This window comes from Mustelus asterias (assembly GCF_964213995.1).
Source record: "Mustelus asterias chromosome 26 unlocalized genomic scaffold, sMusAst1.hap1.1 SUPER_26_unloc_20, whole genome shotgun sequence".
Taxonomy (NCBI): domain Eukaryota; kingdom Metazoa; phylum Chordata; class Chondrichthyes; order Carcharhiniformes; family Triakidae; genus Mustelus; species Mustelus asterias.
The window spans coordinates 491,191-517,510 of NW_027590088.1; positions in this window are offsets into that span (position 1 = coordinate 491,191).

The window sequence follows — 26,320 nt, forward strand, 5'->3', positions numbered from 1 at the left end:
CGTTGGACTGGGGTAAACACAGTAAGAAGTCTAACAACTTCAGGATAACGTCCAACGAGCTTTCGGAGCGTGCTGCTCCTTCGTCACGTCCACCTGACGAATGAGCAGCACGCTCCGAAAGCTCGTGGCATTTGGTATTTGCGACCAAATAAACCTGTTGGCCTTTAACCTGGTGTTGTCAGACATCTTACTGCTCCGTTGTGTACAGCACATCTCCCCATGCTGGGAAGATACCGTGTCAGGGCTGTATCCAGCTTGGGCTGGGAATGAAAGGCAAGCTCCAAATGTGACATCAACAAGCCAGTTCAATCAATCTAACAGGACCCGAATTTAATATTCCCATTCTTATCCTTGAATGTGTCCTCTAGTGTGTTGCAACCACTTTTTCCAGTTCTCTCGGGGAGTTCCGTTTAAGTGTCTTTGAAATTCCCTGATTAAAGTCAATGTATGTCCCTCTGTGTCTCGGGTTTGTATTTTGTGCTCTGTCGAATCCTTGGTGTCAATGTGACAGAGTTCTGGAAAAAGGAAATCCTTTGGGTTTTGTTCCTGTTGTCTCCCGTGTGGAGCACCATGTTGGACAGCGGGTTTTAGCAGCTCTGGCACATGCCTGCGAAACCTGAACGTGGTCTGTCCATTGAACGCATGTGTCAGTCACTCTCAGTTTAACGTGTGTTCCACAACACGATGAACCTGGCACGGTAGCACAGTGGATAGCGCTGCTGCTTCTCAGCGCCAGGGCTCGGGTTCGATTCCCGGCTGCGGCCACTGTCTGTGTGGAGATTGCACGTTCTCCCCGTGCCTGCGTGGGTTTCCTCCGGTGCTCCGGTTTCCTGAAGGAGGTGCTGATTAGGTGCATTGGCCCGAACAGCCGCCAAAAATTTCTCAGTAACTTCATTGCAGTGTTGATGTCAGCCTTACTTGTGAATAATAAATAAACTTTACTGAAATTTAAATATTCCATGAATCGAACTTGCAGCTGAGGGGCTTTTGACTGATTCTTGTGATTGGAAAGTTAGTGGAGGTGTTGTGGATAGGTTTCTGGAGGTTGTGTTGTGAGCTGCTGCATACACTCAGGGAGGACAGAGGATCTGCTGGCTGAACCTCTGGGCAAGGAAAAGGGACTGCATTTACAGTGCGTCCGGCTGTGTGACATGACCAGAAAACGGAGCACAGGCCGCAGAGAGGGGACGCTCTGTAAAGAGTGTGGAGGATGGTAGTTTGTCATGCCCACCCTGGGGTTCCCAATCACTGTGGCATTGTGGCCAACCTTTCTTTCATTCGTTCACGGGTATCACTGGCGAGGCAACTATGAGTTGCCCATTCCTACTTGCCCTGTTACGCCGCGCTGGACGGAACGCAACGGTGAAACAAATCTGATATGGTGCGATTCGAACCCGGGTCCCACAGCATTGCCCTGAGTCACTGGATAACTCGTCCATTGACAATCCCACTGCACCACATTTCCATTATGTGCTTCTGCCTTTCAATTCTCTCTTACATCCCGCGAATGTGTAATCCAGAGAAAATGTATTTTCACAGGAGACAGACGCCTGAATACTACCACAACAACTGATGGGTATTGAAGTAAATAAATAACACAATTTGGAACTAAAAGACTAATCATAAGAATCACAGGAACGAGTGACAGGGATAGGTCTTTCAGCGCCTCGAGCCTGCTCCCCCATTTAATACAATCATGGCTGTGTGTTGTGTAATGAGAAACGTTTCGTTGACAATCTGGTTGTGAGACAATCCCAGGGACGCGAGAACACAATATGGTAGAATTCCTTGTCAAGGTGTATAATGATGTATTTGATTCTGAGACCATGGTCCTGAATCTCAGTGACGATAAATATGATGATATGACGCATGAAGTCTCCATGACTGACTGGCGAACATCAGATTTAAGGAAGATGCATGCAAATTGGCAAGAAAAGCAATAGGCCTGAGGTTTGCAAGCTGTTTAAAATTCAGTAAAGGAGAATCAAGGGTTTAATTAAGAAGCGAAAAATGTAGAATGAAAGCAAGCCTGCAGGGAACATAAAAAAACTGACTGTAAAAATTCCTGTAGATGTGTAATGACAAAAAAGATTGACAAAAACGAATGTAGTGCCCTTACAGTTAGAAACTGGAGAATTCATAACGTAAGAACAGAAGAACTAGGAGCGGGAGTAGGCCATCTCATCCCTCGAACCTGCTCCGCCATTCAGTAAGATTTTTGTGAACTCATGCTCCACTTACCCGCCCACTCACCATAATCCTTAATTCCTTTACTCTTCAAAAATGTATCTATCCTTGCCTTAAAACATTCAATGAGTTAGCCTCAACTGCTTCACTGGGCAGGGCATTCCACAGATTCACAACAGTTTGTGTGAAGAAGTTCGTCCTCAACTCAGTTCTAAATCTGCTCCCCCTTATTTGAGGACATGCCCCCTAATTCTAGTTTCACCCGCCAGTGGAAACAACTTGCCTGCTTTTATCTTATGTATTCCCTTCATAATCCTATATGTTTCGAAAAGATCTCGCCTCATTCTTCTGAATTCCAATGAATATAGCCCAGGTCTACTCAACCTCCCCTCTCAACCCACGAATAAACCTAGTGAATCTCCTCTGTACCCCCTCCAGTGCCAGTATGTACTTTCTCAAGCAAGAAGACAAAAACTGCACACAGTACTCAGGTGTGGCCTCACCAGCACCTTTTACAGCTGCAACATAAACTCGCTGTTTTTAAACTCCATTCCTCTGGCAATGAAGGACAGAATTCCATTTGCCTTTTAATTACCTGCTGCATCTGCAAAGCAACTCCTTGTGCTTCTTGCACAAGGACACTTAGGCCCCACTGCAAGCAGCATACTGCAATTATTTACCATTTAAATAATAGCCCATTTTGCTGTTATTCCTACCAAAATGGATGACCTCACATTTACCAACATTGGACTCCATCTACCAGTCCCGCGCCCCCTCATTTAGACTACCTATATCCCTTTGCAGATTTTCACCGTCCTCTGCACACTTTGCTCTGCCACACATCATAGTGTCATCACTTCACTTGGTCCTCAACTCCAAATCATCTATGTAAATCCTAAACTGTTGTGGTCCCAACACTGATCTCTGAGGCACAACACTGGGCACTGATCGCCTACCAGAAAAACACCAAAATTTACCCCCTCTCTTTGCTTTCTGCGCGTTAACCAATCCTCTACCCATGCTGATATATTATCCGTAACACTATGCACCTTTATCTTATGCAGCAGTCTTTGGTGCGGCACCATGTCAAATGCCTTCTGGGAATCCAGATACACCACATCCACAGGTTCCCCATTGTCCACTGCGCATGTAATGTTCTCAAAGAATTGCGCCAAAATCGTCAAACATGACCTGACCCTCATGAACCATTGCCCATTCTTACCACTGGGACAATTTATATCCAAATGTCACGCTATTTCTTCCTTGATGATAGATTCAAGCATTTTCTCTGCTGCAGAAGTTAAGCTAATTAGCCTATAGCTACGGCCTTTAGTCTACCTCCTTTTTTAAACAGTGGCGTCACTTTGCTGTTTTCCAATCTGCGGGAACCACCCGAGTGTCCAGCGAATTTTGGTAACTTTGCCATCAGTGCATTTGCTATTTCCCCGCTATCATTTTTAGTATCCTGGGTGCATTCCATCAGGACCAGGAGGCTTGTCTACCTTTAGCCCCATTAGCTTGCCCAACATTACCTCTTTCTTGGTAATGATAGTTTCTAGTTCCTCACCTGCCATGGCCTTCCTGTCATCACTTTTTGGCATGTTATTTGTGTCTTCCACTGTGAAGACCGCCACAAAGTACCTGTTCAATGCCTCAGCCTTTTTCTCATTTCCAGTTATTACATCCCCTTCTCCTCTCTAAAGGACCAATGTTTACTTGAGCCACTCTTCGCCGTTTTATAGATTTGAAAACATTTTTGCGATCCGTTCTTACATTGTGAGCTAGTTTACTCTCATAATCCATTTTACTTTTCTTTATAGTTTTTTCGTAGCTTTCTGTTGACCTTTAAAGATTCTCCAATCCTCTAGTTTCCCACTAACCTTTGCCACTTTTATACATTTTCTGTCAATTTGACACTCTCCTTTATTTCCTTAAATATCCAAGTCTGATTATCACTTTTTTTCTTCAGTCCTTCCTTATCACTGGCATATACATTTGCTGAGCACTGTGAAAGATCGCTTTGAAAGTCCTCCACTATTCCTCGATTGTCTTACCATCAAGTTTTTGTTCCCAGTCTACCTTAGCCAACACCTCCCTCGTCCCTTTGTAGTCCCCATTGTTTAAGCAGAAAACACTGGTATTAGATTTTACCTCCTCACGCTCCATCTGTATTTTAAATTCAATCATACTTTGATTCCTTCTTCCGAGAGGAACCCTAACTGTAACATTGTTAATTATTCCTGTCTCATTACACAGGACCAGATCTATGATAGCTTGCTCCCTCGGAGGTTCCATTACATATGTTCAAGGAAGTTATCATGGATACATTCTCCGAACTCCTCCTCAAGGCTACCTTGACCGATCTGGTTTGACCAATTAATATGTAGATGAAAATTCCCATGATAATTGCTGTGCCATTTTTTACATGCATGAGTTATTTATTTGATTATTTCTCGCCCCACCATGATGTTATTATTTGGTGGCCTATAGACAAGGCCTATCAGTGACTTTTATTCCTTACTATTTCTCATGTCCACCCAAATAGATTCAATCTTTTTTTTCCATCGAACCTATATCATCTCTCATGACTCCCTGATATCACCCTCAAATATCAGAGCTACACCACCTCTCTTACGTTCCTTTCAGTCCCTCTGAACAGTCTAATAACCCTGGATATTTAACTCCCAGTCGTGACCATCCGACAACCGTGTCTCTGTAATGGCCACCAAATCATACTCGTTGGCAATGATTTGTGCCGTCAACTCATTTACCCTGTTTCGAATGCTACAAGCATTAAGATAAAGTGCCCTTATGCTAATTTTTGCACCTTCTTTTTGAATTCTAACACTTCCATTACTAATATCTTCTGAGTTATCCTTCTTTGAAGTATTTTCCTGATTTTTGACTGCAGTTGGAACCTTCTCCCCACATATTGCCCTTCTCGGACTCCTTACATCGGTTCCCATCCCCCTGAAATATCAGGTTAAACCCTCCCCAGACACTCTAGCAAACACTCCCCCTCGGAGTCCCAATCCTGCCCAGGTGTGACCCGCCCAATTTGTATGGGTCCCACCTCCCCAGAGCCGGTCCCAATGCCCCAGGAATCTGAAAACCTCCCCATGACACCATATCTTCAGCCACGTATTTATCCAATAGATCCTTTCATTTCTACTCTGATTAGCACCATGCTTGACGAATCCATTTGATTTTTGTTGAGGATGTAACAAGCAGAATTGATCAAAGAGAACCAGTGGATGTGGTTAATTTACACTTTCGGAAGGCTTTCGGCAAGGTCTCATATAACAGCCCACTATGTAAAGTTAAATCACGTGATTGCAGGTAATGTCTTGAGAAAGATAGAAAGCTGATGAGCAGAGAGGAGGCAAAAAAATTGCATAAGTGTGTATTTTCCTGATTGGCAGTCAGTGACGAGTGTTGTTCCGTAGAGATCTGTGCGAGGACCCAAACATTTCACATTATATATTAATGATTTGGAAGAAGGAACTGGATGTGTTAACTCCAGATTTGCAGAGCATAATATGTTCAGTGGAAGGTTGAGCTGTGAGGAGGATGCAGACATGCTTCAGCGCGATTTGGACAGACTGAGAGTGTGTGCATCTGCTCGCTAAACCAAATTGTGGATAAATGTGAGGTTATCCACTTTGGTGACAATAATATGAAGACACATTATTAATTGAATGGGTGTAAATTGAGAGAGGTGGACAGTCAACGAGACCTTGGTTTTGTCCAGTGGGCATTGCCCAGGTGCCATACTGGCATTGTTTTGGTGCCAGGTTTGCACTGGCTGTCTGGCACTGCCGAAGGGTAACGCCTCCTTGCCCAAGGCCCCCCCGGGTGGCGGGGGGGGGGGGGGTTGCTCAATGGATTCCGTTTCCAGTCGTGATGCAAAGTTGCCGTCTATTCCTCACCAGGGAGTTCCACGTGCGGGGACAGTTTGGGGCTATTTTACCGTCGCGTTGCGCCCGTTTTCTGGTGCAATGCAGTGGGAAAGAGGGGCATAAAGCGCTGAGAGACAGTTGCGAAAACCAGTGGCATTTTACGAGCGCCAGATTTCCGGCGCGGTTCACCTATCGCCAGAAATGGGCGAGAGGCAGGTTAATGTATTTAAGTTTATTCGAATACTGTTTAACGTCTGCTTAGTGAACCAGGTGCACAGTCATCGGGGCCCGCCCACGTTTATGACCTCGAGGGGAAAGTTTCTCCCTGTGAGGAATAGACGGCAACTTTGCATCACTACTGGAATCGGAATCCATTGACCACCCCCCCCCCCGCCACCCGGGGGGGCCTTGGGCAAGGAGGGGTTACCCTTCGGCAGTGCCAGACAGCCAGTGCAACCCTGGCACCAAGACAATGCCAGTATGGCACCTGGGCAATGCCCACTGGACAAAACCAGAAGGTGGGTCTAATGGGGCGGGGCAAGAGGGGGGAGGGACAAGTGGGTGGGAACAGTGGGGGCAATGCTAATGGTGGCGGCGCAAATAGGTGAAGGGCGAATGGGGCGGGGTTAATGGAGGAGGGGCTACAGAGGATGGGGCCTGCTACCAATCTGCAGGGATCCTTGGGAGGGCAATGGGCCGTGATCGATGGGGGAAGGTGACTTTGTCACGATCAGTGGGTGAGGGGGCGTGATCGGTCTGGGATGCAGAGGGGTCGGCCCAGGCTATATCTCGGGCTGAGGGCCCCGGAGATTGCAGTGGAAGGAGCTGCTTCAGGCAGCCTGCACCACCAGAAGCCTGACAGCACTCTTTTTTTGTCAAATCTCTGCTACTGCTAATGCGCATGTGCAGCATGAGAGTCCTGCACATGCTCACTACCTCCCTTTGTCGGCTTTCGGCCGCCCGCAGGCATCTGCAGTGAGAACATGCTCGCTCAGAATTTTGTTGGTGACATTGGTTATTTTCAAATCCTCTCGGACCTCCCTTGGAGCCAGTCAGGATACAAATTTTCTTTCAAGGACCCAGTAATTCCCTCCCTTGCATCTCTCAGTATTCTGGGATATATCCCACCAGGCCCTGGGGACCTGTCAACATTAATGTTTTCTCAAGAACCACAATACCTCCTCATTTTTGATCTCAACGTGACCCAAATTATCCACACAACCTTCCCCAGATCATCTTGCACCAAGTCCGTCTCTTTGGTAAATACTGATGGAATATACTAGTTTCATACGTCACCCATTTCCTCAAACTCCACGCATAAATTTCCTCCTTCAGCTTTTAGCGGAACAACCCTCTCCCTGACAATGCTTATGTCTATATCGATATGTAAAAGGCCTTAGGATTTTCCATAATCCTGCAGACCAATTCCTTTTTGTGACCCCTTTTAGCCCTCCTGACTCCCTGCTTTAGTTTCTTCCTCCTTTCCTTAGATTTCACACTTGCTTTGTGTGTTCCCAGCCTCTTCGCCTTGACGAATGCTTCCTTTTTCTCGTTGACAAGGCTCAAAATATCTCTTGCCATACTTATCCTTCATACTTCCAGAAAGATGCCGGTACTGAGTTCCTATCAGATTACACTTGGAAGCTTCCCACATGCCAGATGTTTATTTGCCATCAAACATCTGCCTCGAATCTTCATTTTTAAGTCCCTACCTAATGTTGTTGAATTCAGCCTTTCCCCATTTCACACCTTCACCTGAGTTCAACACTCAGCTTTCTCCATCATAAGACCATAAGACCATAAGACATGCGAGCGGAAGTAAGGCCATTCGGCCCATCGAGTCCACTCCACCATTCAATCATGGTTGATTTCAACTCCATTTACCCGCTCTCTCCCCATAGCCCTTAATTCCTCGAGAAATCAAGAATTTATCAATTACTGTCTTGAAGACGCTCAACGTCTCGGCCTCCACAGCCCTCTGTGGCAATGAATTCCACAGACCCACCACTCTCTGGCTGAAGAAATTTCTCCTAATCTCTGTTCTAAAGTGACTCCCTTTTATTCTAAGGCTGTGCCCCCGCGTCCTAGTCTCCCCTGTTAATGGAAACAGCTTCCCTACGTCCATCCTATCTAAGCCGTTCATTATCTTGTAAGTTTCTATCAGATCTCCCCTCAACCTCCTAAACTCCAATGAATATATACCCACGATCCTCAGACGTTCATCGTATGTCAGGCCTACCATTCCTGGCATCATCCATGTGAATCTCCGCTGGACCCGCTCCAGTGCCAGTATGTCCTTCCTGAGGTGTGGGGCCCAAAATTGCTCACAGTACTCCAAATGGGGCCTAACCAGTGCTTTATAAAGCCTCAGAAGTACATCCCTGCTTTTGTATTCCAAGCCTCTTGAGATAAATGACAACATTACATTTGCTTTCTTAATTACGGACTCAACCTGCAAGTTTACCTTTAGAGAATCCTGGACTAGGACTCCCAAGTCCCTTTGCACTTTAGCATTATGAATTTTGTCACCGTTTAGAAAATAGTCCATGCCTCTATTCTTTTTTCCAAAGTGTACGACCTCGCACTTGCCCACGTTGAATTTCATCAGCCACTTCTTGGACCACTCTCCTAAACTGTCTAAATCTTTCTGCAGCCTCCCCACCTCCTCAATACTACCTGCCCCTCCACCTATCTTTGTATCATCGGCAAACTTGGCCAGAATGCTCCCAGTCCCGTCATCTAGATCGTTAATATATAAAGAGAACAGCTGTGGCCCCAACACTGAACCCTGCGGGACACCACTTGTCACCGGTTGCCATCCTGAGAAAGAACCTTTTATCCCAACTCTCTGCCTTCTGTCTGACAGCCAATCGTCAATCCATGTTAGTACCTTGCCTCGAATACCATGGGCCCTTATTTTACTCAGCAGTCTCCCGTGAGGCACCTTGTCAAAGGCCTTTTGGAAGTCAAGATAGATAACATCCATTGGCTCTCCTTGGTCTAACCTATTTGTTATCTCTTCAAAGAACTCTAACAGGTTTGTCAGGCACGACCTCCCCTTACTAAGTCCATGCTGACTTGTCCTAATCCGACCCTGCACTTCCAAGAATTTAGAAATCTCATCCTTAACGATGGATTCTAGAATTTTGCCAACAACTGAGGTTAGGCTAATTGGCCTATAATTTTCCACCTTTTTTCTTGTTCCCTTCTTGAACAGTGGGGTTACAACAGCGATTTTCCAATCCTCTGGGACTGTCCCTGACTCCAGTGACTTTTGAAAGATCATAACTAACGCCTCCACTATTTCTTCAGCTATCTCCTTTAGAACTCGAGGATGGAGCCCATCTGGGCCCGGAGATTTATCAATTTTCAGACCTTTTAGTTTCACTAGCACTTTCTCCTTTGTGATGGCAACCATATTCAACTCTGCCCCCTGACTTTCCTGAATTGTTGGGATCTTACTCATGTCTTCTACTGTGAAGACTGACGCAAAATACTTATTAAGTTCCTCAGCTATTTCCTTGTCTCCCATCACTAGATTACCAGCGTCATTTTGGAGCGGCCCAATGTCTACTTTTGCCTCTCGTTTGTTTTTAATGTATTTAAAGAAACTTTTACTATCATTCCTAATGTTACTGGCTAGCCTACCTTCATAGTTGATCCTCTCCTTCCTTATTTCTCTCTTTGTTATCCTGTTTGTTTTTATCGCCTTCCCAATCTTCTGACTTCCCACTACTCTTTGCCACATTATAGGCTCTCTCTTTTGCATTGATGCATTCCCTGACTTCCTTTGTCAGCCATGGCTGCCTAATCCCCCCTCTGATAACCTTTCTTTTGTTTGAGATGAACCTCTGCACTGTGTCCTCAATTACTCCCAGAAACTCCTGCCATTGCTGTTCTACTGTCTTTCCCACTAGGCTCTGCTTCCAGTCGATTTTTGTCAGTTCCTCCCTCATGCGCTTGTAATTACCTTTATTTAACTGTAGAACCTTCACATCTGATTCTGCCTTCCCACTTTCAAATTGCAGACTGAATTCTACCATATTATGATCACTGCTTCCTAAGTGTTCCCTTACTTTAAGATCTTTTATCACGTCTTGCTCATTACATAACACTAAGTCCAGTGCGTTAAAGCTTACTGAATTGTGGTCACTGTTCCAGAACTACTCCTCGACTGAATCATGGACCACCTGGCTGGGCTCATTCCCCAAAAGCAGTTCACGTCCGGCCCCTTCCCTAGTTGGACTAGGGAAGGCTGGACATCGGTCTTCTTGCCTTCCTGGAGCGAAAAGCTCTGCTGTTGTTCGTTTGCTAGCATGTAATTAGAGTGTCTCGGACTCTTCAAGTCGTTTGCTGGGAACAAATATAGGCCCGCAGTGGCATATACCCTGTGTCCAGGGCTGCTGGAGGCTGCAAGGCTGAGAAGTCAGAGTTTCAATTCTCCAACGAAAGGACTAAGTTCCAGCCTCACGTGTGTAGTCTCATTTTCTGTGTTAAACCTGTTAGGGGTATGTTTATGACGTGGTTTGTTTGGTTGGATCATTCCATATACTTGTCAAGGTTTATACAGTGTCACGGTTGGTTTTTGTTTTCTTGTGTTCAATTGGTAAAAGGTATTGTGATATGTTAACTGTATTTTTAGAGAATGGCCGCCAGCCGATTCATGCCCGAAACGAGCGCAATGGCGATTTAAATGCATTTGCATGCATTTCAATTGAACTAATGAACTGCCCACCCTGCTTTATCAGCATCTTGCCCTTTACCCAACGTTCGCCAATGCAGAATCGCGCTGAAATGGACATGCTGAATAAAGGGCGTTGTCTGGTTGGGGGCGGGTTGGGGATGTGGGGGGGGGGGGGTAGGGGGAGGGAGGCGGCCAGCTGGTGATGGGAGGGGGTGGATGGTGGAGGATGGTGGAGGAGGCGGGTCAGGTGTACCTCTGCGCGGGCAGGGGGGAGGGGAGTGAAGCCAGATCATTGTCTGGGGAGGAGTGGGTGAGGGAGGAGTGGGTGAGGGGGGAGGAGGCGGGTCAGATGTATCGCTGGGGTGGGGGGATGGAGGGGAGTGAGACCAGATCATTCTCTTGGGGGTGGGGAGGGTTGAGCCCAGACCATTCCCTGGGGGGGCGGGGGGGGAGGGGGGAGGGAATTGAGGGCAGATCAATCACTTGGGCGGGGGAGGTGGGCCGGAGGGAGGCGGATAAGATGTATCTCCGGCGGGCGGGAGGGGGGAGGCCAAATGGATCTCTTGTGGGGGGAATGGGGAGGGCTGGGGAGGGACGGCTGCCACTCTGCGGGCAATCTGTGGGAGGGAAGGGGGCAGGGGGTCACGGTCTGTCATGGTAGCGGGTGGGTGGGTGGATGAGGGGGACCGTGATGTCTGTTGGGGCCATTACGCCCGGTTTTCGCTCCCGGGTCGCTTTCTCTACTGTTTACGGCTGGGGAGCGATCTGACATGGCGCGCTTTTTCAATTTCTTTTCTAACTGCGCATGCGTGATTCAGAGCTCCGATCGATTCGGGTGCGCTAAGCCCCGCCCACAGCGCGCATGGGATTCGCGATTTCCTCACAAATTTGGCACAGGCTCAGAAGGAAAAGCTGATGTTTACTTTGTCCAGGATTCAGCAGCCGAAAGTCTCGATCAATCACATTAAATTAGTGGAGGTGGAGGTGGAGAAGGAGAACAATGATGTGAACAAAGATATTGAGCAGGTGTGGAGACACACAAGCCAATCTGACCGTTGCTGATTTGTTCAAATTGTCTGAATGTAAATTGCAGGACTATAAAAAAAGCGGCTCATAATCTATACAAAGAGAAATGTAGATGAATCAACAGTCATGTGTAATCTCAAAAAGGAGGTTGAGGAGTCGAAGCATCGGGCTAATGTGAACCGAACAAGGTACAACAACGTGAAGTAAGACTGTTTTCCAAGATTGTGCCATCATTTAAATGAACTGCTGGCATAATGATTCTGTGAGCAGTGAGCAGAGATGTGGCTACCCAGTGAAACAGGACTGTATACAGTTAGTGTTCGAGTAAATTTAACTGGTTTTCACAGTATTGATCACAGTCAAAATGGGATCTGACAGCAATGAAGACAAATTGTTTTGCGCCTTTGCCAAGGAATATGCAGAAACTGATGGCGCAAGATCAAGGCCAAACTAAGTGTTCTAATTGCTAACCAGATGAGTTCTGGCCAATGAATAAGAAAGTTGACACAGATAAAATTACCTTTCCGAATGACCCAGATATTTTTCTCCTCCTGATCCTGCCAAGTTCTTGGAGAATATTGCCAAAGCTAATTTATCATCATAGCAGCCAAAGTGCATTTGGATTGAGAATCAATGTAGGATTAAGAACTGAAGGAGTCTTGTCGATCAATCGGTTCATCAAATATGTGATTTTTAAAAGTGTTGAAGTGGAAAACAATGACAGAAATGAGTGTAGTAGTGTGATCTCAGCATGTTTTGATTTTGTATCAGGCATATATGTTTGTTGCAGAATAGTAGCAGTGTGAAACAGAAAGGTTTTAAAAATGAAACCATCTTTGAATTTTGATAGTCCATTTATTTCTGAAGCGGGAGGTGTCACGCTGGTTTGCCTTTGAGAACTGTATTTTTACTCATGTTTCTGAAGTTATAAGCGGCCTCAGATCTCTCTGCTTCAAAGTCCCTTATGGTTTAAATGGGGCTTTGTTTATTTTTACCTTGGAACTCATGCTCTTCCTGGGATTCTTATGACCCTGAATTGTTGGAGAAAGAATGATTGACAGTTCAGTTAACAGGAGTTGTTTAACTTTGCGTTTTGTGCTGCTGGATGCACTTTTGGTTTAGAAGGTGCTTGGACATCAGACTGAACAATTCTGTTTCTGTGCTTCCCTCCATAGTAATGTAAATTATTCTGGCATGCTGAAAACTGGTCTTTTTGCCGTCTTGGACTGAAACTTCGACTGTTGGTGGTTTGCTTGCGAGCAGCTAAAGTGTCTCTGTCTCTTGAAGTGCTTTGCTGAGAACAGAAAAGTGTCCAGCAATGGCATTGTCTCTGTCTCGAGCGCCGTTGGAGTTAAAAGGCTGCAAAGTCAGGCTTTCAATTCTCCAAACAAAGGACTAAGTTCCAGCATCACGTGGACAGTCTTTTTATTTCAGCTGTTAAACCTTTGACTGGGATATGTTGATATGGAGGTTTGTTTGTTTGGAACATTTCATCTCGTTGTTAATGTGTCTACGTTATCATGGGCGTTTATCTCTTATTTGTAATTGGTACAAGTTACTGTGACACGTTAATAGTACTTTAAATAAAATTTGTTTGGTCAAAGTTCCTCGTGGGTCAGTTGACTCATACATGAAGTGAAACATCTAACATCTCATGCTTGCCCTAGCCAAATTCACATTGTATTATTTATGATCCAGGAGGGGATGTAGTTATAGAACCGATGTCAGGGGTAGGTTCTTTACCCAGAGGGTGGTGAGGGATTGGAATGCCCTGCCAGCATCAGTAGTAAATGCGCCTAGTTTGGGGGCGTTTAAGAGATCCGTAGATAGGTTCATGGACGAAAAGAAATTGGTTTAGGTTGGAGGGTCACAGTTTTTTTTTAACTGGTCGGTGCAACATCGTGGGCCGAAGGGCCTGTTCTGCGCTGTAATGTTCTATGTTCTATGTTCTATGTTCTAGGAGGACCTCATAAAACAGTTTGGAGTTTCTGACTTGGATATTATAGCATTGTGTGTGTGTGCGTGTATGTTTGTGCCTGTCAGCATATGTGCGTGGGTCTCGTTCTACGTGCGGGTGTGTGGCTGCGTGTGGCTGTGGCTGTTTGTATGTCTTTGTGTGACGGTTTGCTTTCAGTGTATGTGTGTGAATGTCGGTGGGTGCAAGTTTGTTAGTCTCCGTGTGTGCGTGAATATGTGGGTGGGTGGGATTAGTCCTGCATGTGTCTGCTTTTGTGTCTGTGAGTCTGTGCATTTGTGTGTGTGTTTGTGTGAGTCTGTGTGCAAACGTTTGTGTGTGTGTGTTTGTGTTAGTCTGTGTGCGTATTTGTGTATTTGCTTCAGGAAATATTGTTTATGCCTGTGTGTCGTTACATGGTTGTATTTTTGTTTATGTTTCTCTGTGTATGAATGCCTGCATGAATATCTGTGATTATAAGTGAGTGGGGGCGATTCTCCTAAAAAAAATTGAAGTGTAGAATTTGGATTAAAATTAAAATGGATTAAATTGCGTTGTTTCTTTCAGCAGGAGTTTCCAAAAGGAGGTCTCACACTCTGTACTCTGCAAAGTTCACCAGCGTGCATGTCAGCACAAATCCGTGGGTGGGGCTTATTCCCATCCCAGAAGCCTCCAACGCAGCGCTGAGCAGGCCACTGCGCATGTACCGATCTGGATTGCTGGCAAATTGGATCGCAGTCCAAATGGCTGATATGCCGGGCCATGAGGTTTCAGATTGTGGAGTACAATTCCACTGCTGCTGATGGCCACAGAGCATTCTTGATGCCCAGTCTTGATTTGCTATATCTGTTCAAAGTCTATCCCATTCAGCACGCATCGTGCCACACAAAACAGTGGAGGTTATTCTCAATGTGAAGGCGGGACTTCGTCTCGACAAGGACTGTGTAGTTCTCACTCTTAACGATTCCATCATGAACAGATGCATCTGCAGCCGGCAGATTGGAAAGTATGAGGTCAAGAATGTTATTTCCTCTTGTTAGTTCCTTCACCATCTGCTACAGACCCAGTCTAGCAGTTATATACTTTCGGACCTGACCAACTCGATCACTCGTGCTGCTGCCACTCTTGGTGGTGGGCATTGAAATCCCCCACCCAGAGTACATTTTGTGTCCTTGCTATCTTCAGTGCGACCTCCAAGTGTTGTTGAATATGGTGGAATACTGATCCATCAGCCAAATGAGGGGGGTAAATGGAGACCAGTAAGACTTTTCATTGCCTATGTTTAACTGAAGACATGAGAATTGATGGGATACAGAATCGATGTTAAGGACTCCCAGATCAAATCCCTCACAACTGTGTACCACTGTGCCGCCACATCTGCTCGGTCTGTCCTGCCGATGGTACAGGACAAATCGAGGGATGGTAGCGGTGGTGTCTGAAGTGAGAATGACTACGTCAGGATGTTGCTTGATTAGTCTGTGTGACACCTCTCCCAAATTTGGCACAAGCCCCAGATGTTAGTAAGGAGGACGTTCCAGGGTCAACAGGGCTGTTTGATTTGCCGTTGTCTTTTCCAGTGCCTCGGTCGATGCCAGGTTCTCCGTCCAGTTTCATTTCTTTGTGGAGATTTTGTCGCGATTGTTACAAATGAGTGGCTTGCTCGGCAGTTTCACAGGCAGTTGAGAGTCAAACACATTACTGTGACTCTGGTGTCACATGTAGGCGAGACCAGGTAAGGACGGCACAAAAGGACATTAGTGAACCAGTTGGATTTTTCTGACAATCGACAATGCTTTCATGATCATTAGTAGACTCATTACTACAGATTATTTTACTGAACTCAAATTCCACCATCTGCCGTGGCGGGATTCGAACCCTGGTCCCCAGAACAATGTCTGGGTTTGGGGCTTAATAATTGAGTGATGATACCACTGGTCCTTCGCCTCCCATGTGTGCTTGTCTTCTAATGTCTCGAGGAGAGTTTGTATGTGTGGGTTTGTGTTCCTCTGCCTCTCGGAGGTTTTGGATCTGTGTTTGTCACCCTGTGTCTACATGAATGTTGTGCATGTGTCTGTGTTCCTCTGTCTCTCGGAGAGTTTGATTGTGTGTGTTTGTGTCCAGTGTCTCTCGGAGAGATTGTGTGGGGGTGTGTATTCTTGTGTCTTTCAGAGAGTTTGTGTGTGGGTTTCCGTTCCTGTGGGTCGAGGAGATATTGTGTGTGGGTTTACATTCCGGTGTCTCTCGGAAAGTTTGTGTGTTTGTGTTTATTTTTCTGTGTCTGCAGGAGACTGTGCATTCTTGTGCCTCTTGGAGCGTTTTTGTGTTTGGAATTGTGTTCCTCTGCCCCTCGGAGAATTTGTGCATGTGTGTTTATGTTCCTATTTTCACAGGAGTGCTTGTCTGTTTGTGCGTGTACATTTGTTCCTGTCTCCCCAGGAGAGGTTGCGTGTGTGTGTGTGTGTGTTTGTGTCTCCAGGAGAGTTTGGGTTTTGTGTGTGTTCCTGTGCATCTACGAATATTTGTATGTGTGTGTGGGCGGGGGAAGGGGGGCGTGTTCTTACGCCGCTGGGAGAGTTTGCATCAAAATGTTTGTTTCTGAGTCTCAAGGAGAGTTTTTGTGTGGGTTTGCGTTCCTGTGTCTCTCGAAGAGTGTGTGTGTGTGCGTATTTGTGCGTCTTTGTCAACACCAACTCAATGAAATAGATGATTTCTTCTCCAGCCTGTTGTATGATTTTACTTTTTATTTCTTTGCCTTCTAGTGAACTTGCTCACAATTGTGACGCTGAAGAGCCGGAACTGTGGTCTGTCCAAATGCGTCACTCGATACCTGGTGGCCATGTCTTTGGGGGATCTAATGGTCGTTTTTCTGGACCTGATATTGAGACACATTCCCATTGTTTATGCGGAACATTTTCTATTCCTGAGCTCGATACCCGCGTGTAATATCCACGCCGTCCTGCTTTTTGCAGCCACTGACTGTTCTGTCTGGTTCACCGTCACTTTCACCTTTGATCGATTTGTGGCCATTTGCTGCCCAAAGCTAAAAATAAAATATTGCAGTGAGAAAACGGCAACTGTGGTTCTGGGAACAGTGAGTGTGCTCAGCTGTTCAAAGAACATTTTCTGATATTTTATGTTATCCAGTAATTATTGGCTATTGAACATACCATGGTTTTGTGATTCTCCACGATATGTTGAGGAGTCCCTGGTCTGGGTAGTAATCGTGTTGCTCCACTACATTCTGAACCCATGTGTTCCATTTGTCCAGATTTTGCTGCTCAATGTGTTCACCGTCAGACATATTTTAGTGAGCAGCAGAGCCCGCAGGAGACTCCGAGCTCATAGCAGTGGGGAGAATCCCAGAGACCCCGAGATGGAGAGTCGAAGGAGATCCATCATTTTACTGCTTTCAATATCAGCCAATTTCATGCTGTTATGGTCAATGACCATGGTTTATACGACTTCTGAACGGCTATCGTGGTTGGGGTATTATACTAAATATTTTCCTCATTGCTTTATGGAATTCGGCTTCATGGTGCAGCTCCTAAGTTGCTGCACAAACACTGCAATTTATGCTGTGACACAGACTCAGTTCAGACAGCAGATGAAAAAGGTGTTGAAATATCCTTTCACTAAAATTCTCCAATTCATTTAACGGTGAGAGGAAAACCCACCCACATGGCCTCTCTATTTTCCTATTGGACATTCAAACAGTATGACACCAACCATCCTCATACTGATTGGACAGATGAAACATCGCCGTCAACTGTGCTCTGCAACTGATCACTCCGCCTATCCATCATTGCGGTTCTTAACACTGACTGGACAGAAATTGACCATTCACCATTTCTCCTCTTCCATTGGTCAGCCAAATTGCCCATCGTCACAACCACTCACCAGTCTCCCAGTGTTTCCCCCACTTCATTGGCCAGTCAGCATGTTCATCAGCTTCATCACTTACGCAGATTGGATACATATCCTCCAATCAGGAATAATGGTTCATGGTTGGCGGGGCGTGGGGGGGCGGGAGCGGGGGGGGGGGGGTGGAAGGGGGGCTACTGAGGATGTGAGGTAACTGGGTTTGCACAGGCAGGTGCAGTACAGCAGCACCAGCCACAAGTTGAGCAACGCCAACTGACTGACCGAGCAAGTGAGGCCAACTACACCAAAAATCAGGAAAAAAGCTAAAAGGAAGGAGAACACAGGAAGTGTTAGATTCCGAAAAGAAGGTACAAAAGCCAGCATAAGGGCACTTTATCTCATTGCTCGTTGCATTCGAAACAAGGTAAATGAGTTGGCGGCACAAATCATTGTGAACGAGTGTGATTTTGTCGCCATTTCAGAGACATGGTTGCGGGATGGTCAGGATTGGGTGTTAAATGTCCAGGGGTATCAGACTGTTTGGAGGGACCGACAGGAAGGTAACGGAGGTGGTGTAGCTCTGATATTTAAGGATGACATCAGGGCGGTGGTGAGAGATGATATAGGTTCTATGGGAAAAAGGTTGAATCCACTTGGGTGGAAATTAGAAATAGTAAGTAGGAAAAGCTACTGATAAGCATAGTCTATAGGCCACCAAATAACGACATCATGGTGGGGCGAGAAATAAACAAAGAAATAACTTATGCATGTACATATGGTACAGCAATTATCATGGGGGATTTTAATCTACATGTCAATTGGTCAAACCAAGTTGGCCAAGGCAGCCTTGAGGACGAGTTCAGCGAATGTATCCGCGATAGCTTCCTTGGACAGTATGTAATTTAACTTACGAAGGAGCAAGCTGTCCTTGATCTGGTCCTGTGGAATGAGAGAGGAATAATTAATGATCTTGCAGTGAGAGATCCTCTCGGAAACAGCGATCACAGTATGGTTGAATTTAAAATACAGATGGAGCGTGAGAAGGTAAAATCCAAGGCCAGTGTCTTGCGCTTAAACAAAGGTGACTACAAATGAATGAGGTAGGCGTTGGCTGAGGTACACTGGCAGCAAAACTTTATGGTTGGAGAATTGAGGAACAGCGGTGGACTTTCAAAGCAATCTTTCATAGTGCTCAGTAAACTTATATACCTGTGATAAGGAAGGACTGTAAAAAAAGAGATAATCGGCCATGGGTATCGAAGGAAATGAGGGAAGGTATCAAATTGAAAGAAAATGCATACAAAGTGGCAAAGAGTATTGGGAAATTAAAGGATTGGAAAATCTTTAACGGTTAACAGAAAGCCAAGGAAAAAGCTATGAAGAAAAGTAAGATGGATTATGAGAGTAAACAAGCTCAGAATATAAAAAAAGATCGCAAACGTTTTCACAAATGTATAAAACGGAAAAACGTAGCTAAAGTAAACATTGGTTCTTCAGATGATGAGAAGGGGGGTGTAATAACTGGGAATGACAAAATGGCTGTGGCATTGGACAGGTATTTGTGTCGGTCTTCACAGTGGAAGAAACAAATAACATGCCGAAAATTGATGAAAGGACGTCTCTGGCAAGTGAGGACCGAGAAACTTTCATTATCAGGAAAGAGGTAATGTTGGACAAGTTCATGGGGTTAAAGGTAGACAAGCCTTCCTGATGGATTGCATGCCAGGGTAATAAAGGAAATGGCGGGAGAAATAGGAAATGCACTTCTGGTAATTTACCAAAATTCGCTGAACTCTGGGGCTGTTCCGGCAGATTGGAAAACAGCAAATGTGACGCCACTGTTTAAAGAAGAAGGTAGACAAAAGCTATGTATCTATAGGCCGGTTAGCATAACGTCTGTAGTAGGAAAAATGCTTGAATCTATCACCAAGGAAGAAATAACGAGACATCTGGATATAAATTGTCCCATTGGTAAGACGCAGCATGGGTTCATGAGGGAAGGTCATATTTGACTGAATGACTGAGCGAGTAATGCAGACTGAATGAGGAGTGAGGCCGACTGACCAGCCGGCCGAGTGAAGCTTCCTGGGTGGCACGGTGGCAAAGTGCTTAACACTGCTGCATCACAGAGCCAGGGACCCGGGTTCGAATTCCGGCTTGGGTCACAGTCTGTGTGGAGTTTGCACGTTCTCCACGTGTCTGTGTGGGTTTTCTCTAAGTGGTCCTGTTTCCTCTCACATTCTGAGAGACGTGCCAGTTCGGTGCATTGGCCCGAACAGGCGCTGGCTTGTGGCGACTCGGGGAATTTCATAGTAACTTCATTGCAGTGTTAATGTGACTTGTAACCCATAAAGAAATAAACAAATGACCAAGCAAGCCAGTGAGGCAGAATGACCGACCAATTGAGTGAGGCTGAATGCTGAGACCGATAAAGATACGAAGTGAGCGAGGCCGACTGACTGACCGAGCAAGTGAGGCCGACTTTCCGACCGACTGAATAAGGCAGACAGGCCAAAAGATGAATAAAGACTGACCAAGCGAGTGAGGCTAACTGACCAAGCAAGGCCGACTGACCGACTGAGTGAATAAGTCAGAATGACCAAGCATGTGAGGCCGATCTCCCTCGACAGTTATATGAGAAGGAATGAAGTAAAAATGCAATGAGCATCATTATCGAGCACGATATCAAAACAAACAGGAACATGGACCCCAGGCAATAATATCAAGCTCAATAACGCAATTAATTGCTAAAACATACTCATGTGCCTTATCAATGATGCACGCTGCAGCAAAAACCTGAAAGTTTATTCAACTCTGTGTGCTTAGATTGTTTTACATGTCCTGATAATTATTATTTCATTTTGCGACTTAGAATTTCGTTTCTCGATTGGAACACAGATTTCCACACCTGTCTATTGGCTATCAAGCTGCTTCTAAATTCATTGCTACAAAAGAAAATTAACGCAGTGTTACCAGGTCGAATGTAAAATGATAGATAATCTCATACAGCCTGCATCTGTTACACTGTCCAATCTGACAATTAATCGTGAATTGATCATCGAATTTGCTGTCACAGGGATACATCAATTATCAGAATCAGTGTCTGAAAGAGAGCATCATCCTCGAACAACTTCAGCCTTCAGAGTTATGGAGGCATACATCAGTGGGTTTTTGATTATGGATTCTGGGCTCACAAGAAAGCAATAACCATTATCGTTTTTGTCGTTGTGGCCTTGCTCTGTATCACTTTATTTCAGTTACCCATCTCTGTTTGTTTCAATACAAAAAAATAGCACGAGTTGTCAAAACTCTTGTTCTGTCTGCTGAATATGGAAAATAATCAAAGCCCCTTATGTTTCCTGGTCCCGATTTTACTGCGTGAATTTCCATAGAGAATTAGACCACTGCAAACTGATGGGTTGTGGAAACACACGACCACAAAGAAAAGGTGAATTCAGAAATGAAAAACGCATTTCTTCAATGGGCACGTGCTGCGGGTTGGGAGGAGGGGGTGGTGTCTAGAATCATTGTTGTTCAAATTAAACCCGCTCTTTGCCCCTCGAACGTGTCGCACAGTTCACCGTGATCAAATGGAATGTGCAATCTGATTCACACTTGAATTGGTTGTCACACCCGAAACAAACAACTGCAGCCTTTATTTTCATGGACCAATGGGAGGTTTTCAGGAGAGGATGGCACCTGTACAAGAGGGAGGGGTCACAACGAAGTTGGAAGGGCACAAATATCCTGGCTGGGAGCTTTGCTAATGCAGTTCGGGGGGGTTTAAACTAGTATGGCAGGGGGGTGGGGATCAAACTATTAGGTCTATAAGTGTGGTGGCTGGGGACGAGCTTGGGGCTGGGACAAGGCTGGCAAAGAAGAAGAGCACTCTGGGGGAGGACGACCTCACTGAGCCTGGGGGTCTGGAGTGCTTATACTTCAATGCAAGGAGCGTAGCAGGTAAAACAGACGAACTCGGGGCCTTAATGCGCACGAGGAATTTGGATGTGGTTGCGGTGACAGAGACTTGGTTGAAAGAGGGACAGGACTGGCAGCTGAATATTCCAGGGTACAAGTGTTTTAGGCGAGACAGAGGAGGGGCCAAAAGAGGTGGGGGAGTAGCGGTATTGGTTGGAGAGCATATTACAGCGGTGCAGAGGGAGGACAATTCGGAGGAGTCGTGTAGCGAGTCACTCTGGATGGAGCTTAGAAACAGGAAAGGCGCAGTCACTATGTTGGGGGTGTACTACAGGCCCCCCAACAGCCCAAGGGAAGTGGAAGAATGGATATGTCAGGAGATACTGGATAGGTGCAGGAAATATAGGGTTGTTGTAGTGGGAGACTTCAATTTCCCTGGTATAGACTGGAAATCGCTGAGGGCAGGGACTCTGGATGGTGAGGCATTTGTAAAATGTGTACAGGAGGGTTCGTTGGAACAATATGTGGACAGCCCAACTAGAGAGGGGGCTATACTGGAACTGGTGCTGGGGAATGAGCCCGGTCAGGTCTTCAAAGTTTTGGTTGGGGAACATGTGGCAAATAGTGACCACAATTCTGTTAGCTTTAGGATAGTGATGGAAAAGGATGAGTGGTGTCCCAAGGGTAAGGTGTTGGATTGGGGAAGGCTAACTTTATTGGGATCAGGCAGAAATTGGCAGCTCTTGATTGGGAGAGGCTGTTTGAGGGTAAATCCACATCTGGTATGTGGCAATCTTTTAAGGAACGGTTGTTAGGGCTACAGGACAAGCATGTGCCTGTAAAAAAGAAGGATAGGAAGGGTAGGATTAGAGAACCGTGGATAACCAGGGAAATTGAGGGACTGGTCAAATGGAAAAGAGAGGCGTATGTTAGGTCCAAGCAGCTAAAAACGGAGGGAGCTCTGGAGGAGTATAATGAAAGTAGGAAAATACTCAAACGGGGAATTAGAAGAGCAAAAAGGGGTCACGAAATGTTCTTGGCAAACAGGATTAAGGAGAATCCCAAGGCATTTTATTCATACGTTAGGAACAAAAGGGTTGTTAGGGAAAAAATCGGACCTCTCAGGGACAAAAGTGGGGACTTATGCTTGGAGCCCAAAGAGGTCGGGGAGATCCTAAATGAATACTTTGCGTCGGTATTCACTAAGGAGAGGGATGTGTTGACTGGGAGTGTCTCGGAGGGGAGTGTTGAACCGTTGGAGAAAATCTCCATTACAAAGGAGGAAGTGTTAGGTTTGTTAGAGAATATAAAGACTGACAAATCCCCAGGGCCTGATGGAATCTATCCAAGGCTGCTCAGGGAGACGAGAGGTGAAATCGTTGGGCCTCTGACGCAAATCTTTGTCTCGTCACTGGACACAGGTGAGGTCCCAGAGGATTGGAGGATAGCCAATGTGGTCCCGTTATTTAAGAAGGGTAGGAAGGATAACCCGGGTAATTATAGGCCGGTGAGCTTGACGTCCGTGGTGGGGAAGTTGTTGGAGAAGATTCTTAAAGATAGGATGTATGCGCATTTAGAAAGGAATAAACTCATTAACGATAGTCAACATGGTTTTGTGAGAGGGAGGTCATGCCTCACGAACCTGGTGGTGTTTTTTGAAGAAGTGACCAAAATGGTTGACGAAGGAAGGGCCGTGGATGTTGTCTATATGGACTTTAGTAAAGCATTTGACAAAGTCCCTCATGGTAGGCTAGTGAAAAAGGTTGGATCCCATGGGATAAAGGGGGAGGTGGCTAGATGGGTGGAGAACTGGCTTGGTCATAGAAGACAGAGGGTGGTAGTGGAAGGGTCTTTTTCTGGCTGGAGGCCTGTGACTAGTGGTGTACCGCAGGGCTCTGTATTGGGACCTCTGCTGTTTGTGATTTATATAAATGATCTGGAAGAAGGAGTAACTGGGGAGATCAGTAAGTTTGCGGACGACACAAAACTGGCAGGACTTGCAGATAGTGAGGAACATTGTCAGAGGCTACAGAAGGATATAGATAGGCTGGAAATTTGGGCAAGGAAATGGCAGATGGAGTTCAATCCTGATAAATGCGAAGTGATGCATTTTGGTGGGAATAATGTAGGGAGGAGCTACACGATAAATGGAAGAACCATAAAGGGTGTAGAGACGCAGAGGGACCTGGGTGTGCAAGTCCACAGATCTTTGAAGGTGACGTCACAGGTGGAGAAGGTGGTGAAGAAGGCATATGGCATGCTTGCCTTTATAGGACGGGGCATAGAGTATAAAAGTTGGGGTCTGATGTTGCAGATGTATAGAACGTTGGTTCGGCCGCATTTGGAATACTGCGTCCAGTTCTGGTCGCCACACTACCAGAAGGACGTGGAGGCTTTGGAGAGAGTACAAAGGAGGTTTACCAGGATGTTGCCTGGTATGGAGGGGCTTGGTTATGAGGAGAGATTGGGGAAACTGGGGTTGTTCTCCTTGGAAAGACGGAGGATGAGGGGAGACTTAATAGAGGTGTATAAAATTATGAAAGGCATAGATAGGGTGAACGGTGGGAAGCTTTTCCCCGGGTTGGTGGTGACGTTCACGAGGGTTCATAGGTTCAAGGTGAAGGGGGGGAGGTTTAACACAGATATCAGAAGGACATATTTCACACAGAGGGTCGTGGGGGGCTGGAATGTGTTGCCGGGCAAGGTGGTGGAGGCGGACACACTGGGAACGTTTAAGACTTATCTGGACAGCTATATGAACGGAGTGGGAATGGAGGGATACAAAAGAGTGGTCTAGTTTGGACCAGGGAGCGGCGCGGGCTAATTGTTCCTGGTTTCTCGTTTCAAGGCTTCATTCTATGATCATCTTGCTGGTGCCAGTACAGAGTGAGACTGCGGATAGTTGGGAACCTGTCTCGGGGGCAGGGAATTCATATGGTGTTCGTGGAAGTGGAAATGACTAGGGTTGGGAAGCATTTTCCGATCGGGGCCATTGTGATCTCCTGGACTCGTTTCGATCGCCTCAGGGGGTCGGAGAGGAATTTCCCAGATTTTTTTTCCCCATATTGGCCCTGGGGTTTTTCACTCTGGGTTTTCGCCTCTCCCTGGAGATCACATGGTCTGGAATGGGGGGGTGGGGGTAAGTTAATAGGTTGTAATGAACAAAGCATCGTAGCTGTGAGGGACAGCTCGGTGGATAGAATATTGGTATGTAGATAGGCTGGAAAATTGGGCGGGGATCCTGGAATGAGGATTCAATTCTGGACCGGGGAGCGGCGCGGGCTTGGAGGGCCGAAGGGCCTGTTCCTGTGCTGTATTGTTCTTTGTTCTTTGTTCTTTGCCTTCAGGGAATTCAGCTGGTAAATCGCAGAATATCATAATCCCAAAGGGAAACTTAAATCAACTACCACAAAAAGTGTGCACTCCGTTTAAAACTTTGAGTCATCTCAAATCGCAATAAATGTATTTCAGAACAATTTTGATGATTTGATTTGATTTGATTTATTATTGTCACATGTATTATCATACATTGAAAAGTATTGTTTCTTGCACTATAAAGACAAAGCATACTGCTCATAGAGAAGGAAGTGAGAGAGTGCAGAGTGTAGGGTTACAGCCATGGCTAGGCTGGAGAGAAAGATCAACTAAATGGAAGGTACGTCCATTCAAAAGTCTGACGGCAGCAGGGAAGAAGCTGTCCTTGAGTCGATTAGTACATGACCTCAGATTTTTGTATCTTTTTCCTGACGGAAGAAGGTGGAAGAGAGAATGTCCGGGGTGCTTGGGCTCCTTAATTATGCTGGCTACCTTGCCGAGGCAACGGGAAGTGTGGACAGAGTCAATTGATGGGAGACTGTTTGCGTGATGGATTGGCCTACATTCACCACCTATTGTTGTTCCTTGCGGTCTTGGGCAGAGCTGGAGCCATACCAAGCTGTGATACAACCAGAAAGAATGTTTTCTTTGGGACATCTGTAAATGGTGGCGAGAGCCGTAGCTGACATGCCAAATTTCATTCGTCTTCTGGGAAAGTAGAGCCGTTGGTGGGCTTTTTAAACTATATTGTCGGCATGGGGGGGACCAGGACAGGTTGTTGGTCATCTGGGCACCTAAAAACCTGGAGCTCTCGACCTTTTCTACTTCGTCCCCGTTGATGTAGACAGCGGCATGTTCTCCTTTACATTTTCTAAAGTCGATGACAATCTGTTATATATTAAAGGTCACAGATTAATAAAAATGTAAAACGGATAACATTTTAAAAACGAAACACCTTGAGACAGTTCACAAAATTTTATAAATTTTTCCTCAAGGTTTTTGATTCAACTCAGTGCTTAAATCCTCTTGATCGCCGATTGGTGGGGTAGCCGAGTTGACCAGTACAGTCAGGAAATCATAGGCCATAGAACATTCACGAAGCCAGTGTTTCTGAACCAATGACCGAACTTCAAATATCCAGCAGCTGCATAGTGATCATCACAGGGTCGAGTCAGCTCTCAAATGGAACAGCCGGACTACCCTGAATAGATCTGATGTTTGCAATTCAAAACAGATCAAAAATAGTTTTCTTATCGATGATTGTTGCCTTATATTAGCTTAACAACAATCATCTTTAGTATATACTTATCAACAATAATCCCTGACATGCACTTCAGCCAATTCCAGTTTACCATGCAGCAGAATGAGGTTTATTCGTCCATTAAATACGGATGTGAACACGACAGTCACTTCCCCATTTGCAGGTCACCCGAGACGCTCACTATCGGGGTCAAACTGAATGATCCTCGTGGATCA